General features: G+C 39.9%; 1 protein-coding gene across 6 annotated transcripts in view; it reads left to right on the forward strand.

Moving 5' to 3' along the window:
* ATG10 (autophagy related 10) overlaps positions 1 to 7153 on the forward strand; it is a 224814-nt gene extending 217661 nt beyond the window's left edge. For 4 of the 6 annotated variants that reach the window (XM_019796403.2, XM_034656455.1, XM_019796402.2 and 1 more), the window contains exon 8: positions 6855 to 7153. The gene's annotated coding sequence lies outside the window, so the exon portion shown is untranslated. Of the gene's footprint in view, positions 1 to 608 lie in introns of all 6 variants that reach the window. The other 2 variants (XM_034656456.1, XM_034656458.1) reach the window with 2 other exon arrangements.
* Positions 7154 to 11955: the final 4802 nt, after the last annotated feature.

The raw sequence follows: 11955 nt of genomic DNA on the forward strand, positions 1-11955 counted from the left end.
CTCATAGCAGAGGAGCCTGATGTGGGGCTCGATCCCATAATGCCAGGATCACGCCCTGAGCCGAAGGCAGACGCTCAACCACTATGCCACCCAGGCGCCCCTCAGTTAACCTTCTTTTATCCTCTTAGCTTTTGTTTTTGTCTTCACTTTCTTCTATTGAGCCAAAGAACCTAGAAATTGTGGCATGAAGAACACCAAAAGTGTACCTGGCCAGCCCTGGTTTTAATAGGACAAATACTGTGCAATAGTTCAATTCACCAAGATTTTGACATGGATTTATTTTTCCATTGGAAGCAAATGTCTGATATGCTCTATCCCTAATCTGAAAGAATTGTTGATTTGGAGTTGCTTGCTTTGTTTTTCATTTTATCTTGCCAGGGGCAAGACAAAAAAAGTGTAATTGTCTCTTAGAGAATCTGGATTAGTGTCTATCAATGAGGGATGTACTTCAGGGTCACCTGAGGATCTTTCATGATGACAAATGCTGGGGTCTACCTCCTGGAACAGCCTCTCTGGGGTGGTTCTGACACATGTGCTTTTGGAGAACCTCTGGTCTGGATGTACCTTTAGTGTGGTATTTATTTGTATTATTTTGGGTCTCCCAACAGGCCTTTTCCAGTTCTATGTATAGCTCCAACAAGCTGGACTGACTTCTTAACATTTGTCTGGGCATTCCCCTGAGCCTCCTGGCAGTTAAGAATATCCAGGAGATGTGTGTTCACGAGGCAGCCCACTTGGAGGAAGCAGTCAGGGAGAGGGGATTATCTGCTGGCCGATCACAGAAGACTGTGCCCGCACTTTTGGTCTGTAGGTTTCGGGGCTGAGCTCTCACACAGGGAGCAGAAGTAGAGAACGGGTTAATTCAAACTGCTAGAAAAGCTGAAAGTAAATTTTAAAATGCTGAGCTGCACATATTCATGCTGGGATGAGAGCCTGCTTACATGCTTGCTGGGCATTTTGGTATTTACCACTTAACATCTTTTCAACTTCTGCAGGGATTTTTCCCCCCACTCTCCCTAATGTAAACACAGATTTCTCAGCAAGTCATTTCTCAGACCATGTCATTTCTAGGGTAAAAAAACCCTAAATAAATTATAATAATGTGTCATCTGGATGATGTACTTGTCTGGAAATAATAGTTATCCTTTGCTAACAGATTCTGAGATGATAGTAGTCAATCACTGTACGGACAGCATGTAGGTTTTTTGTTGGTGTTGGTGTTGTTGTTTTTAAGTTAGTTGTTTTTTTTTTTTTCTGATTGATGACGACTTTAAAATCCATCAGTAGCAAGAAAAAGTTCCAAAAAGCTCTTACAGGTTCTAGAGACCTCCCTCCTCAGTTAGATCTCTCTCCTCAGGCTGCTCTATTTCTTTTCAGAATATTTTTCACTTAAAAAAAATTAATTTTTGGTTGATAAAAATTTCCATTTTTAAGAATGCAGCTATATAACAGACTATTATCCCAACAGTTAGAAAACATTAGAAAATATTTTGTTTTCTCAAAGTAACATTTCTTACTCTGCAATATGAGGATTTTCCCTCTGGGTTTCTTCTCCAGTTGATATAATGCAAAACGCCTTCCATCAGAAATAAGGCTGGTTAAAGCTGCTTCCAGCCAGTATCCTAAACTCTGCTTTTGTGTAACTTTGGAAATCTTAACTTCATTTCTTTGGTCCTTGGCTGTGTGATTTGTGAGAGCAAATGCAATTCTCAGGTCTGTGAAATAGAAGTGTAGAGATCTGGACTGTGAGTTTGGTTAGTTGCTGGCTGTGTGACTTGGGCTAATTTTCCTAATCTTCTTTAGTCTTTTACCATTTCTATGTTTAGAGAGTCCCTTAATATCCATCCCACTCACCTAACAAGAGCAGGGGAGAGATCAGTATGGTGAGTCAACCTGAATGTGCTTCATAACCAGCGCAATGCCACGTGGAGAAAGAGGGATGAGGGATAATTGGCCCCTGCCCATGCCCAGTGCCAGCACACCTTCTGCCTCCCACCTCATTTCAGGCCTGATTCCTCCCAACACACATAGGCCCCATGTCCTTATCTGACTGTTCATGCTGGTTCCCATCTGGAATGCTTCCTTCTCCATCTTTCTCCTCAATTCCCAAGCTACTCTATATAATTCACTCTCACAGAGCCATTTCTGACCGCCACAGCCACCACTGGTCAACCTGTCCCTTCATTACTTACTATAATTAGTCATATTAGCATTTAATTGTCTCCCTTTCATTATGATTTCTTCCTCTCCTTAATGATGGATAGTAAGTAACTTACCCACTTTTTTTTTTTTTGTATGTTTTAAGGTGGCATGCACAGAAAAGTTGCTGTCTGCCCCTCGTAAGTGATCCAGGGAAGGCTCTCAGTCCAGGGATTCGAGTGGGTGGGCGAGAGGCTGTGTTGACCAGTTGGTACTAGCTTACAGACTGGGAGTTAAAAAAAAAAACAAAACTAACCATCCTCCTAACACAGATGTATTAGAATAAAGAGAAAAAAAGGAAGTTAAAACTGGGTTTCTGCATCCATTTTTTCTGAGATATAGATATAGTTCTTCTTCATACTCTCAAGATATGAGAAAATGGAGGTCTGCATTGTCACAGCCAGCTCTTACGTAATTCAGAGAGCTGATATTCCAGTGAGTTGGGGGTTTTTTTACGATTAAAATGTGAGAGTAAGAATATGCAAATATTCACTCCTGCAGATACCTATTGCGTTCCTCTTATATACTGAGCCCTAGGCTAGCTGCCAGGGATGATAAGCAGAAAGACATGACCCTGGCTCATAAGAATGCTCCAGTCCAGTGGAAAAGACAGACAAGAAGATTCAGGGACAGAACAATGTGCGCTGTGGCAAAGGTGTGCAAAGCAAGTGCCCGGGAAGTTTTGTAGAAAAGGAATGTGAGCGGAGTTGTGAAAAACTTAGGATCTAGCCAGGTCAGGAATGCAGGAAAGACCTTGAAGATGCATGGGGAAGTGGTCAAGAGTGAGGTTGGCTAGCAGGAGTGGGGCCGGGTCTGGAGGAGGGCGATTGCCACTCTGAGAATGTCTATTTGGTCTGAAAACCAGAAAGGGCCGTTGAGGGAATTCAAGTAGAGGAGGTGAAGTGATCACATTTGCATTTTAGAAAGATCCTGTATTTTTAAAATGACTGTTGCATACAACTAATCACACTTACACTTTGTCAGTTTTTTCACCAGCAGGTTCTGGCCCACAGGCTTTAGAAGGTAGGAGTGCAGAAAGGGCTGGGAGTATGCGAAGGACATTTTTCAATTTTTGCCCAGGGCCTTCCAAAACAGAACCGGCCAGTGTCCTGAAAAGTCTGAGACCTGATTGTGTTACCTGGGGCAAGTCACTCCACCTCTCTGAGCCTCTCCTAGTGTATTAAATGGAAGAAAGTATATTAGGTCAAGTGAAATCCAACTACTAGTTTATGACATATATATATATATTTATGAAATAGAATATGTCTGGGAAAACACTCCCTGTGTCTTCTTTACTCTCATACTACTACATTCACAATACTTCTAACTCTGGATGTGTGGGTTTTTTACACAACAAACAATTCTGCAGTACCAGCTGGGGTCCTACAATTCAGTTCAGTTCTGACACTATCAGTCTGGAGTTAGGATCAAATCCTGTAAGTTAAGACTTAAGTCCCACAAGACTGTACCACTTTAAGACTCCAGTCACAAGTCTGACCAACGATAAACCAGGGTTACTATGACCCCCTCCTTGGGTTCATTAATTTGCTAGAATGGCTCATAGCATTTAGGGAAACACTTCTGTTTAACCAGTTTATTATATAACAGAGGATATGATAAAGAATACAGGTGAATACCCAGACGAAGAGCTACATAGGGCAAGATCCAGAGAGTCCCAAGTACAGGAGCTTCCGTCCCCATGGAGTTGGGATGCGCCGGCCTCCTGCCATATAGATGTGTTCACCAGCCTGGAAGCTCTCTGAACCTCGTACTTTGGAGATTTTATGGAACTGTCATAGGTGTGACATAGGTATGGATGGTCATTAACTCTACTTCTAAGCCCCCCTCCCCCTTCCCGGAGGATGGGGGACAGGGCTGAAGGTCCCAAGCTTCTAATCAGAGCTAGGTCTTTCTGGTGATCTGCCCCCATCCTGAAGCTAATCAAGAGCCCACCAAGAGTCACCTGCTTAGAACAAAAGACGCTCCCATCACCCAGGAAATTCCAAGGGATTGAGGAGCTCTGTGTCAGGAACCAGAATCAAAGGCCAGATATTGAGGAGATGCTCCTCGTGCTCTTATCACTTAGGAAATTATAAGGTTTTTAGGAGCTCTGTACTAGGGACTGGGAGCAGAGGGCAGAGACCAATATGTGTATGTTCTATTATTTCACAAATACATGGGGGGAAAGCACATAGTAAGGATATTATTGTTTTCTGAAACTTTTGTCTCGGATATATATATATGCACGTATTTGCACATGTGCATACTAGGTGGTGGTGTGAATGTATTTCTAATTCCAGGAAACAGGGATTTGAAAACTGATGGACAAATAAGCTCCCTTCCTATTCTAAGACTCTTTGATTCCCCCCTTATACTGCTATTAAGTTGCTGAGGGTTGTTCTAGAAGGGTATAGGCAGTACTTAACTACTATTGTGCCCATGACACTGAGATACTTAAATATGCATATAGGTCCTTTTATAGGGCTTGTCTGTGAAAGTGCTTTCACATTTTTATTCTTAAATGCTGTAGTGTTCTTTCAAGCAGTACTGTAATGTGAAAGCCTTGCTTTTAACTTTTGTGTTGTCAATAGCAACACCTAGTGGTAAAAGAGCCCAACTGCAAGTATCCTGTGGTGATCACCAAGTCCCATTTGTAAATTATTAAAAACAAACTGGAAACTCACATTTTTTTTTCCTATACTGAAATATACTTCACATGAGAATAAATAAAGCCTATGGCTGCATTATGGTTTCTTGGATTTCTTGGAAGCTTTTCAAATACCCAGAAATCACTGGTACAAGTGAGGCAAACATTTAACTAAGCATACCCTGATAGATTAACCGGGAAATCGTAGTTCAAGATATCTACAGCCTTTGGTGCATTGTTATTTACACATGCATGCCAGATCTTCAGGGGTTAGCATGATGCCTGGCACGTGGTAATACTCACTAAATCTTTGTGGGATGTTTGTATATGTAGCTGAATACTGAGCACAGGGAAAGATCTCATGATCTTTCTGCAGGCACCAGGAACTGGACCTGCTTTCCTCTTTCGAGAACTGTGACCCACTCTTTCCTTTAAGAAGACTTCTTTTCCCTGACACAGCGCTGGAGTGGGATGTGGTCTCCTCCACCCCTTTCTTCAATAGATTCAGAGCGAATAGCCAGGCCCTTACCTGCTTATTAGTAGGGAAATGGCTAAATCAAACGTGATGTTGTATGGCAGTTAAGAGGAATGAATTCAATCTCCATTCAATCTCCAAATAGGCAGTTCTCATAGATTGTTGAGTTAAAACAGAAAATAGAAACTAGACGATAAATATGCATGCAATTTAACACTATTTATATAAAAAATACACCAATACCACACATTTTCTATAGTACGTATACAGTATATGTATGTGAAAACATTAAAAATGATCTAGAAGGACACACACCAAATTTGTAAGAGAGGTTACCTCGGAAAGTGGAGAGTGGGAACTTGAATTGGAAGAAATCAAAGATGTTGGCTTTTTTTGTAATGCTACAGTTATCTAGCCATAGACTGTGAAACTAAAATTCATTTTCAGAAAAGATTTTAGTCCTCATAGATAACTTGGAAGCCAAAGAAACATTTGAAGGAGAAAATTTTAAATGTGCTTAAGTGTAAATCACCTGTGGATAACTGCAGTTAAATTTTTGTATTTCTTCATACTAATTTAAACATATTTAATTAGAGCATTCCATATATGGTTTTACATTATGATTTTTCCCACTTAATGTTATATTGGCAGCATTTTCCCATGTCACGTGGTTCTTTCAAAAAACAACTTAAAATGACGAGTAATCTTCTATATCACAATGTCCCAACTAATTCTCCTATTGTTGGACTTTTAGGTTGTTTCTAATTCTTCACTGTTTAATTAGTATACATTCACTGAGCACTCAGCCTGCTGCGTGGTCAGGACATGTGCTAGGGAGATAGTGGTCTGTAAGGTAGACATAGCCCCTCTCTCAGAGAGCTTTCAGAATGTAATGCAGTAAGAAACGTGTGCAGAGACATTTGCTCACATTTGGTTTCTTTAGGTTATACTGTTACTAAGGGAATGAACAGATCAAAGGATATGGAATGTCTTAAGACTTCCTAAATCGTTCCCCAGTAAGGCAATACTGATTTATATGCACAGCAGTAGACTGTATCCTACCATTTCCCAAAATCTTTGAAAATAATTTTATTTTCCTTTGCTTTTATTATGGAATTGATCATTTTTTTCTTCATGTCTTGGTAAAACTTGCATGGATTTTCAGCTTTGTTTCTTCCCAATATCTATGCATTTCTCAATGCTGCTAGAGTTAGCTTTCCAGTTTCTTTATTGTCTGTTTTATTGCCCCATATCTCTGTTTTTTTGCTATCAGAGCTGACCATCCATATATTGGTTCTATTACAAACAGAAAGCATAGAGGTAAACAATTAGGATATGTATGTAATTTAAAAAATATATTATGGAAAATCTTATACATACTCAAAAGTAAAGAAAATAATAATGAACCCTCACATACTTATATATCAGAATCTGTAAACTACCAAGATCTTTGCCATATTTGCTTCATTTAACTTTATATTTGCATAAATATTATAAAGAAAATTGCAGACATTATGTCATTTGCTTTTACAGGTGCATACTAAATATTCATTTGATCTGTTCTGACAAATCTTACTTCAGTCTTAGATGTTAAAACATCTTTGGGTTCTTGTCCTCTGCTGCTTCTCCAGAGGTGGAGCTTTGCACCCTCTCTTGGATTATGCCTTTGCCAGTGACACTGGGGAACTTTCCTCTAAAATGGCCCACTGTTGAACCCTCTTACACTGCTGCTGGGAATGCAAGCTGGTGCAGCCACTCTGCAAGAAGTTAAAAATAGAGCTACCCTACAACTAGCAATTGCACTACTGGGTATTTACCCCAAAGATACAAATGTAGTGATCCGAAGGGGCACCTGAACCCCAGTGTTCCGAGCAGCAATGTCCACAATAGCCAGTCTCTGGAAATAGCTGAGATGTCCTTCAACAGATGAATGGAGAAAGAAGATGTGGTCCATGTATACAATGGAATATTACTCAGCTATCAGAAAGAATGAATATTTACCATTTACATCGACATGGATGGAACTGGAAAGTATTATGCCGAGTAAAAGAAGTCAATTAGAGAAAGACAATTATGATATGGCTTCACTCATATGTGGAATATAAGAAACAGCACAGAGGATCATAGGAGAAGAGAGGGAAAACTGAATGGGAAGTCATCAGAGAGGCAGAAAAACTATGAGAAACTCTTAACTACAGGAAACAAACTGAGGGTTGCTGGTGGGGAGGTGGGTGGGGGATGGGGTATTGGGTGATGGGCATTAAGGTGATGAGCACTGCGTGTTATACACAACTGATAAATTACCGAACACTACATTTGAACCTAATGATGTACTTTATGTTGGCTAATGGAATTTAAATAAAAAAATTAAATTGAGTGTGCTTTAAGAAGACCTCAAAAACAAAACAAAAAACAAAACGGCCCACTGTTCCTTAATTAGGTTAGCTGGTACCACCAAAACAGAATGCAAAATGTCCATTTTGCAGGTTCTGCCAGACTGGACCCATCCACAGATCCTCACCACATTGGAGACATTTTAATAAACAATGTCAAACCATAGACAATTTCTTGTGACTGTTCTCAACTGTGATTAAAAACAATTATGTAATATGTAACTAAGTCTGCTCACTGTTGTATAGATTTAAACAATAGCTGGTTTCTTGTGAAGGAACCCCTTTAAAAGCCTGAAAATATATAGAACCTATTTTTAGAAAAATTGTGTGTGATATATGTGGGTTTGTGTATGCATACACACACACATCCCTGATATTTATCAGAAAATTCTGCATACATGGGGCACCTGAGTGCTTAGTTGGCTAAGCATCCTCTTGATTTCGGCTCAAGTCATGATCTCGCGGTGGAGCCTGCTTAAGGTTCTCTCTCCCTCTCACTCTGCCCCTCCCCGTCCACCACATGTATGCATATGCATGCACTCTTTAAAAAAAAAAGGAAATACAGTTGCAGGAGGTTCCTAGACCCTTTAAAATCTATGACACAAACCCTAGATCAAGAATCTTGGTCAATAAATTGCATTCACAATGGCTTTCTTCTCTTACACACACACACACACACACACACACACACACACACAGAGGCACGCATGCATGCATGTTATGTCATGGGCAAGAAAAAGAGGAGTATAGTGACAGAAGAAAAACCTACCTAATTATAAACATTAAAAAATGGACAAAATAAATTATTGCATATGGAGTTAAAAGGGTTGGGGAAAAAAATGGGACCTACTGGGAACCTAAAGAGGTAAGTAGGTAGGTACCTAACCTAAAGTAGGTAAGGTCCTACTTACCTGCAAATATACACAAAACAGCACCTGAAGCTGTCAAACTATATAGAAAAAAGTATAAAGACTTATCATAAACCTGGATAAATTCACAAATCTGATGGGGAAAAAATGATGTAATAAAATCATGTTTCATATCACTCTTTCCAAAGCAGGTGTTAATGGACAAAACATGTTTCAACAAGTAATGTTTCAACTGTTCTCAGCTGTGATTGAAATATTATTTAACATGTGGCTTCCTTTGCCCACTATTGTACAGATTTAAACATTAGCTGATTGGTAAAAGAGGTAAGGAAGCTTAATATTTTCATGAGCCTCTAAACTTATTTGAAAATCTGGGTATGTTCAATATGTCCTATGCTTTTAGCCCAGCCAAGTAATTTGACCCCTTGTTCTAATGAACCATAGCAAAAGAGATTTTAGAAAGCTAGACTTAAAAAAAAAGAAACAAAAACTACTCAGTGTGAGTAGATTAAAGAACAGAATTCATGTCAATAACTTATTACCACAAATAATCAAGCAGATAACTGGTAAGGACCTGTGGAAAGTACTTCTCTGGAAGCTGTGAAGGGGTATCTGGGGCCATGATTTCCTCCTCTCCCTCCTGAGGGAGCGGCTCTCCTTGGCACTCAAATTGCTGTTTGAAGGCTGCAGGTTGTCTGGGAAGCAGAATGTGTTAAAAGAAGCGATCTCGATGGGGCTCATTATTATGTCTGACTTAAGGTCCAAGGATCTGGGTGTGAGGGGCCCCCTCATTTTGAAGATACACACACATACTAAAGGCTTGAGTGACAATCTGAATGAGGCGGTGACTGCATTTCGAACATGTTAGTTGTCTGTGCTCATGAGTCCCTTCAAATATGTCACTCTAAAAGTGACTTTCTGAGACAATTTATGCCCCAAAACATACAATTTTAATGTTGTAATGCTTTGGTCTAAAACCCCTGTGGCCACGTTTTCATGATAATAAGGTTTAAAATCCACTTATCTTCCTCACATACTAACATAACATCACTTTACCAAATAATATGGACAGGAATTGTGCTAGAAACTAAGAATGCTCAGTACAACCTACTAAGACAATCCCCCAACTATAATGTCATAAGAAATGTGAGCTAATACTTGAATGATCCATTTAAACAGATTTTCTAAGCTAAAATAAAGATTATATAAGCCACTGGTAGTGAAAATTTTATAGTAATATGGTAATTTATAATCTTGGCCTCTTTTCTTGACTGTGCAAAGCCAATAAAGAAACGTTAGCTACTTGGACAACCTTGAAACAGACTCCAGTTTTATCCACAGCATGACCATTATGACCAAATCCTGCCAGCAGACATCTTCCTAGAATGAAACAAAGGAAATTCATGTATTTTATAACAGGACTGTTTGTTCCCTTACTTTTGAGATTCGAAAGCTCTTTATGTACTTTTGATACAAGTCTGTTGTTGGATGTGTGATTTGCAAATATTTTTGTCTAATCTGTGGTTTGTATTTTCATCCTCTTAAGATCTTTTGGAGTAGAATTTTTTACAAGTCCAATATGTCCTTTTTTTTTGGTTTGTGGAATATACTTTTGGTGTATTGTCTAAAAGTTCTTCGCCTGTTAAGTCATGAAGATATTGTTTTCTTACACAAGTTTTACAGCTTTACGTTTTATTCAGATACTATGATCCATTTTGAATTAATTTCTGTATAAGGTGTGAGATTTAGGTTGAGGTCCATTCTTTTTTTGCAAATGAAAGTCGATACTATTTATTATAAGAACTGTTTCCTCTATTGAATTGCTTTTTTATCTGTCAAAAATCAATTGGTCTTACCTATTTATGGATTCTATTTTGATCTGTGTTCCTCCTTCAATAACACACCCTCTTGATTACTGTAGCTACAGATTGTCGTAAAACCAAGTTTTGTGATTCCTCTACCCTTCATCATTTTCAGTATTGTTTTAGCTATTCTAGTTCTTTTGCCTTTTCATATAAATTTTAGAATTAGCTTTTCTGTTGCTATAGGGAAAAAAAATCTGCTGGGATTTTGCTTAAACTTTGCACCCAAGGTGTCTCATTTTCTCTGACCCTACAGCCTCCATGTGCAGTCAAGTACAGCCCAGGGCAGGGCACACACTTCATGCTGGGTCCAAGAAGGGACAGTTTCTGTCACAAGGCAGTGGGAGATGGGTGAGAGGAATACACGGGAAGCAGAATGAGCTATGAGGAGGAGGCAGATTCAAAAAACTTTGGGGTTTGAGCCATCTGAGGTGGATTTGTGTCAGTCTATCACTTAACTAGCTATAGGAGAGGCATCCAGGGTGCACCCAGCAGACACATGCAAGCCAGTCACAGGATGTCTTAACTCCCAGGTGTGTTCTGCTTTACAGGTTTGACTGAGGTTTCAATAGCGCAGGAAAGGGGACATCCTGTAGATGGGTGGGTGGGTGTCAGTGCCACCCCATCCTTTAGCCCTGCCCAAGCCTTCTCCCTCTTGCATGGCCAGGCAGCACCTCCTAACTCTCTGCACCTTGGCTGAACCAGTGCTGACCCTGGGGATGGAATCTTGTGGCCCCTGGCAGCCTCTTGTGGTTCAGGCCAGGGTAGGGAGTAGGGGACGGGGAGGGGGTTAGCACAAGACCCGGAGATATCCTGGGTTGGGTCAGTTATGGCCATCCGAAAGCATCTGGTCAGCCTTTGAGGATGATTTAACCAGTACCTGTGCAACTTCATATACTAGTAAGCCCTGGAATAGAAACCAGGAACAACCCATCTTATTACCAGTATAAATGTATCAAATTAACATGTACCTCGTAAGTTTATACAATGTTGTATGTCAGACTTTGTATTTCAATTAAAAAAGGCAGCCCTTCTCCATCCTTGTGGAAAGACAAATCACACAATCATTTGTGGCAAGCATAAACCCAAGTGTGACATGTCTGGGGATCAATGAGGTCTGAGATGGAAGCAGCGGGTGGCACAAGATACCTCCTGAACCTGCACAGGGAATGCAAGTTTGAGCAAGGGGCAGAGGTCAGTATTGGTTCAGCAGGCAAGGACCAGACAAGACACAGATCTCTGTGCCACAGAAAGGATCATGGTCTTGACCTTATGCGAAATGGAAAGCCAAAGAATTTCCATTTTACAAGACTCTAAACATAACCTAACACTAGGCTTTGATCACAGAGCAAGTAACCACATTTATTAACGCTGCCAACAGCAGTTCCATGGTATTCATGGTATTTAGGAGACTTACCAGTCTCCTAAAATGGTACGGTATACACTGCATCTCTGCAATAAGGAAAATAGACACAAAACATATTTTTGGTTTATGAAAAATTTATTGTCA

Source organism: Ailuropoda melanoleuca, chromosome 3, assembly GCF_002007445.2.
Source record: "Ailuropoda melanoleuca isolate Jingjing chromosome 3, ASM200744v2, whole genome shotgun sequence".
NCBI classification, from domain to species: Eukaryota; Metazoa; Chordata; class Mammalia; order Carnivora; family Ursidae; genus Ailuropoda; species Ailuropoda melanoleuca.